The 5,000-nt window shown below is 53.3% G+C and overlaps 1 non-coding gene across 1 annotated transcript in view; it reads left to right on the top strand.

Annotated features, from left to right (window-relative positions):
• Window positions 1–3,772: 3,772 nt before the first annotated feature.
• LOC124581844 overlaps window positions 3,773–5,000 on the top strand; it is a 1,910-nt gene continuing 682 nt past the window's right edge. Inside the window, exon 1 of the ribosomal RNA XR_006973515.1 lies at window positions 3,773–5,000. This exon is cut by the window's right edge and continues 682 nt beyond it. This is a non-coding gene — a ribosomal RNA (small subunit ribosomal RNA).

The raw sequence follows: 5,000 nt of genomic DNA, 5'->3' as shown, positions 1-5,000 counted from the left end.
CACCCAGTGCATCCTCTCTGCCACATTAGACAATCCACACTATCATAACCAGACCGGGAGGTCCACTCGGAAAACAGAATATCCCACCCTTCCGACAACCACCATTGCTCAGCTAAGCCACCAACACCCACACATGTCCCAGACAGGGGTGCACCCAACATCACAATACTGCCTCCTGTCACACCACACAAACAATGGCAGGAATGAAAGACACAGGTCTGCCACAAGCATGGAATCAGAGCGCCGCCTGTTATGAGCCAAAGGTGCACCCTGACGTGGCAAATCAGATGATGCCGCAGTCATTTACTTACGATAATCACAATCAACAAACCGGGCCCCCCCCCCCCCCCAAGTGCCTTAACCTAACCCGTATTGTACCTTAACCTAACCCGTATTGTACCTTAACCTAACCCGTATTGTACCTTAACCTAACCCGTATTGTACCTTAACCTAACCCGTATTGTACCTTAACCTAACCCATATTGTACCTTAACCTAACCCATATTGTACCTTAACCTAACCCATATTGTACCTTAACCTAACCCATATTGTACCTTAACCTAACCCATATTGTACCTTAACCTAACCCATATTGTACCTTAACCTAACCCATATTGTACCTTAACCTAACCCATATTGTACCTTAACCTAACCCATATTGTACCTTAACCTAACCCATATTGTACCTTAACCTAACCCATGTTGCGCCTTAACCTAACCCATGTTGCGCCTTAACCTAACCCATGTTGCGCCTTAACCTAACCCATGTTGCGCCTTAACCTAACCCATGTTGCGCCTTAACCTAACCCATGTTGCGCCTTAACCTAACCCATGTTGCGCCTTAACCTAACCCATGTTGCGCCTTAACCTAACCCATGTTGCGCCTTAACCTAACCCATGTTGCGCCTTAACCTAACCCATGTTGCGCCTTAACCTAACCCATGTTGCGCCTTAACCTAACCTATGTTGCGCCTTAACCTAACCTATGTTGCGCCTTAACCTAACCTATGTTGCGCCTTAACCTAACCTATGTTGCGCCTTAACCTAACCTATGTTGCGCCTTAACCTAACCTATGTTGCGCCTTAACCTAACCTATGTTGCGCCTTAACCTAACCTATGTTGCGCCGTAACCTAACCTATGTTGCGCCGTAACCTAACCTATGTTGCGCCATAACCTAACCTATGTTGCGCCTTAACCTAACCTATGTTGCGCCTTAACCTAACCTATGTTGCGCCTTAACCTAACCTATGTTGCGCCGTAACCTAACCTATGTTGCGCCTTAACCTAACCTATGTTGCGCCTTAACCTAACCTATGTTGCGCCTTAACCTAACCTATGTTGCGCCTTAACCTAACCTATGTTGCGCCTTAACCTAACCTATGTTGCGCCTTAACCTAACCTATGTTGCGCCTTAACCTAACCTATGTTGCGCCTTAACCTAACCTATGTTGCGCCTTAACCTAACCTATGTTGCGCCGTAACCTAACCTATGTTGCGCCTTAACCTAACCTATGTTGCGCCTTAACCTAACCTATGTTGCGCCGTAACCTAACCTATGTTGCGCCTTAACCTAACCTATGTTGCGCCTTAACCTAACCTATGTTGCGCCTTAACCCAACACACGTTGGGCCTTAACCCAACACACGTTGGGCCTTAACCCAACACACGTTGGGCCTTAACCCAACACACGTTGGGCCTTAACCCAACACACGTTGGGCCTTAACCCAACACACGTTGGGCCTTAACCCAACACACGTTGGGCCTTAACCCAACACACGTTGGGCCTTAACCCAACACACGTTGGGCCTTAACCCAACACACGTTGGGCCTTAACCCAACACACGTTGGGCCTTAACCCAACACACGTTGGGCCTTAACCCAACACACGTTGGGCCTTAACCCAACACACGTTGGGCCTTAACCCAACACACGTTGGGCCTTAACCCAACACACGTTGGGCCTTAACCCAACACACGTTGGGCCTTAACCCAACACACGTTGGGCCTTAACCCAACACACGTTGGGCCTTAACCCAACACACGTTGGGCCTTAACCCAACACACGTTGGGCCTTAACCTGCTCTGTAATTGTCATACGACGCGTTAAATTAGTGTAGTGTTGCCTAACTGCAACCCCCGCAATATAGTTTGCTACTCGCACTGCCCGGTCCCCAGAGTATCGCTTCATGTTAAACACCTTGCAGCTATACACTGTAATGCGGATGGCGGCAGGACGTACATGCTCAATGCCCTTCGCAGTTGTTCATTGGCATTCGCATGGCGAAGCACAGCCTACGTTGTGGTACGGCTTGTGGCAACTGTCCGCTGATGTTGTACGTCCAAATCACACACTGTACCGCACATTGGTCCTCATGTACTGAATGATACATCGTGGTACATGTGTGACCGTACCACGACTGCGCCAACAACGGCGAACCATACGGTCCAAATATTGTGCACTCAGCTACGTGTCGTCTCCCTATAAGAGCTGGATTGCAGTATGGTATGCCGTGGATGGCGATCAGCATGAGCCGTCTGTTGATGTAGTGGCGCGTGTTGTCAGATGTAGTCGTCTCTTCTCACACACCGTGATAGCATGGTGCACTGCGTTCCACATCTGCGACATGCGACAGAGGCCGGTTGACAGTCGTTCGCGCAATGGACATCGCATACGTACGGGGGCCACCTTCCACGTGTTCGCGAAGCGTGCACATGTTGTTGCGTGTATGTGGGCAGACATAGTGTGTCGTGACACCTGACACAGGCATGCAACAATCGTTGAATTTGCAAATGGCGATGGACGTCTACGTTTGCTGGTGACGTTACGCAAATGAAGAACTGGTAAACCGTTGTGGTGCGGTTGTTCTCGCTAGAGGTGAATCAGTGATGGCGACGATCGGTTGAGCTACCAACCGGTTGTTTCAGCGATACCCACCATGCCCACGAACGTGAATGGCATGTGGGTGTGAAGCGATACGCGGCGGTGGCTGGGTGGGACCGTCCCCGGCCGGTGAGGGGGGGCCTTCCGGCGTGCTGGCCGCGCGGTGCGTGGGCGCACGCGCTACAGCCGGCTGGTGGGGGCGGCCAGTGGCAGGCGCGCCGGCCGACGGAGGCGGCAGGCGGCGCAGCTGCGCGCCGGCGCACCCTGCACGCGGCGCCGTGCGGCCAAAGTAGGTCCTCGCGGGCCCGGTGCGAAGCGCGGTGGACATCTGCAGTGTGCTGGTCCGATTGAGGACTGTGTGCGCTGAGGATGCGCCGCCGCCCGGCGCTCGGCGCCGCGACGCCGTCTGCTGCTCGGTCGCCTCTGCGGTTCTCGCAGGTGGATTGTATCGCAGCTGTGCGGACGTGTTGGCGCGTGCGCTGTGCTGGGAGAGTTCGCTTCGGCACCCAAGTGGGGCTTTTGTCCTTCTGTGGCGCTGGCGTTGGAGCTGCCGGCCACCGTAGGTGGCGCGTGTTGTCTCCCGCCGGCAATGCCACGACAGCACGCTCCCGGGCCTCTGTCGGCAGCGGCAAGCTCAGTTGGGAGCACGGGTGGTCGCACCTAAAGCGTCTACTCGCCAAACTCCGGGCGATTGCGCCTCTCTCGAACCCGACCAAGTACTTAGGACGGCGCTGCGCGCCGCCGGGACCTGAGAGGGTTTCGAGGTGTATTGTGCAGGGGAGCTCAGCCTCCTCCTGTTTGCAGAATAATTGAGCGGACGCTTGCGTGTTCGCGCGGGCCCCCGGGACACACTCCCGGGCGGCCGGCTGCTCAGCTCTAGTTGACGCAGCTCCCTGGTTGATCCTGCCAGTAGTCATATGCTTGTCTCAAAGATTAAGCCATGCATGTCTCAGTACAAGCCGCATTAAGGTGAAACCGCGAATGGCTCATTAAATCAGTTATGGTTCCTTAGATCGTACCCACGTTACTTGGATAACTGTGGTAATTCTAGAGCTAATACATGCAAACAGAGTCCCGACCAGAGATGGAAGGGACGCTTTTATTAGATCAAAACCAATCGGTCGGCTCGTCCGGTCCGTTTGCCTTGGTGACTCTGAATAACTTTGGGCTGATCGCACGGTCCTCGTACCGGCGACGCATCTTTCAAATGTCTGCCTTATCAACTGTCGATGGTAGGTTCTGCGCCTACCATGGTTGTAACGGGTAACGGGGAATCAGGGTTCGATTCCGGAGAGGGAGCCTGAGAAACGGCTACCACATCCAAGGAAGGCAGCAGGCGCGCAAATTACCCACTCCCGGCACGGGGAGGTAGTGACGAAAAATAACGATACGGGACTCATCCGAGGCCCCGTAATCGGAATGAGTACACTTTAAATCCTTTAACGAGTATCTATTGGAGGGCAAGTCTGGTGCCAGCAGCCGCGGTAATTCCAGCTCCAATAGCGTATATTAAAGTTGTTGCGGTTAAAAAGCTCGTAGTTGGATTTGTGTCCCACGCTGTTGGTTCACCGCCCGTCGGTGTTTAACTGGCATGTATCGTGGGACGTCCTGCCGGTGGGGCGAGCTGAAGGCGTGCGACGCGCCTCGTGCGTGCTCGTGCGTCCCGAGGCGGACCCCGTTGCAATCCTACCAGGGTGCTCTTGAGTGAGTGTCTCGGTGGGCCGGCACGTTTACTTTGAACAAATTAGAGTGCTTAAAGCAGGCAAGCCCGCCTGAATACTGTGTGCATGGAATAATGGAATAGGACCTCGGTTCTATTTTGTTGGTTTTCGGAACCCGAGGTAATGATTAATAGGGACAGGCGGGGGCATTCGTATTGCGACGTTAGAGGTGAAATTCTTGGATCGTCGCAAGACGAACAGAAGCGAAAGCATTTGCCAAGTATGTTTTCATTAATCAAGAACGAAAGTTAGAGGTTCGAAGGCGATCAGATACCGCCCTAGTTCTAACCATAAACGATGCCAGCCAGCGATCCGCCGCAGTTCCTCCGATGACTCGGCGGGCAGCCTCCGGGAAACCAAAGCTTTTGGGTTCCGGGGGAAGTATGGTTGCAAAGCT

The sequence above is a fragment of the Schistocerca americana genome, unplaced genomic scaffold, assembly GCF_021461395.2.
Source record: "Schistocerca americana isolate TAMUIC-IGC-003095 unplaced genomic scaffold, iqSchAmer2.1 HiC_scaffold_376, whole genome shotgun sequence".
Lineage (NCBI taxonomy): Eukaryota > Metazoa > Arthropoda > Insecta > Orthoptera > Acrididae > Schistocerca > Schistocerca americana.
Note: the sequence above shows the minus strand (reverse complement) of the source record. Positions and strands in the feature narration are given on the sequence as shown.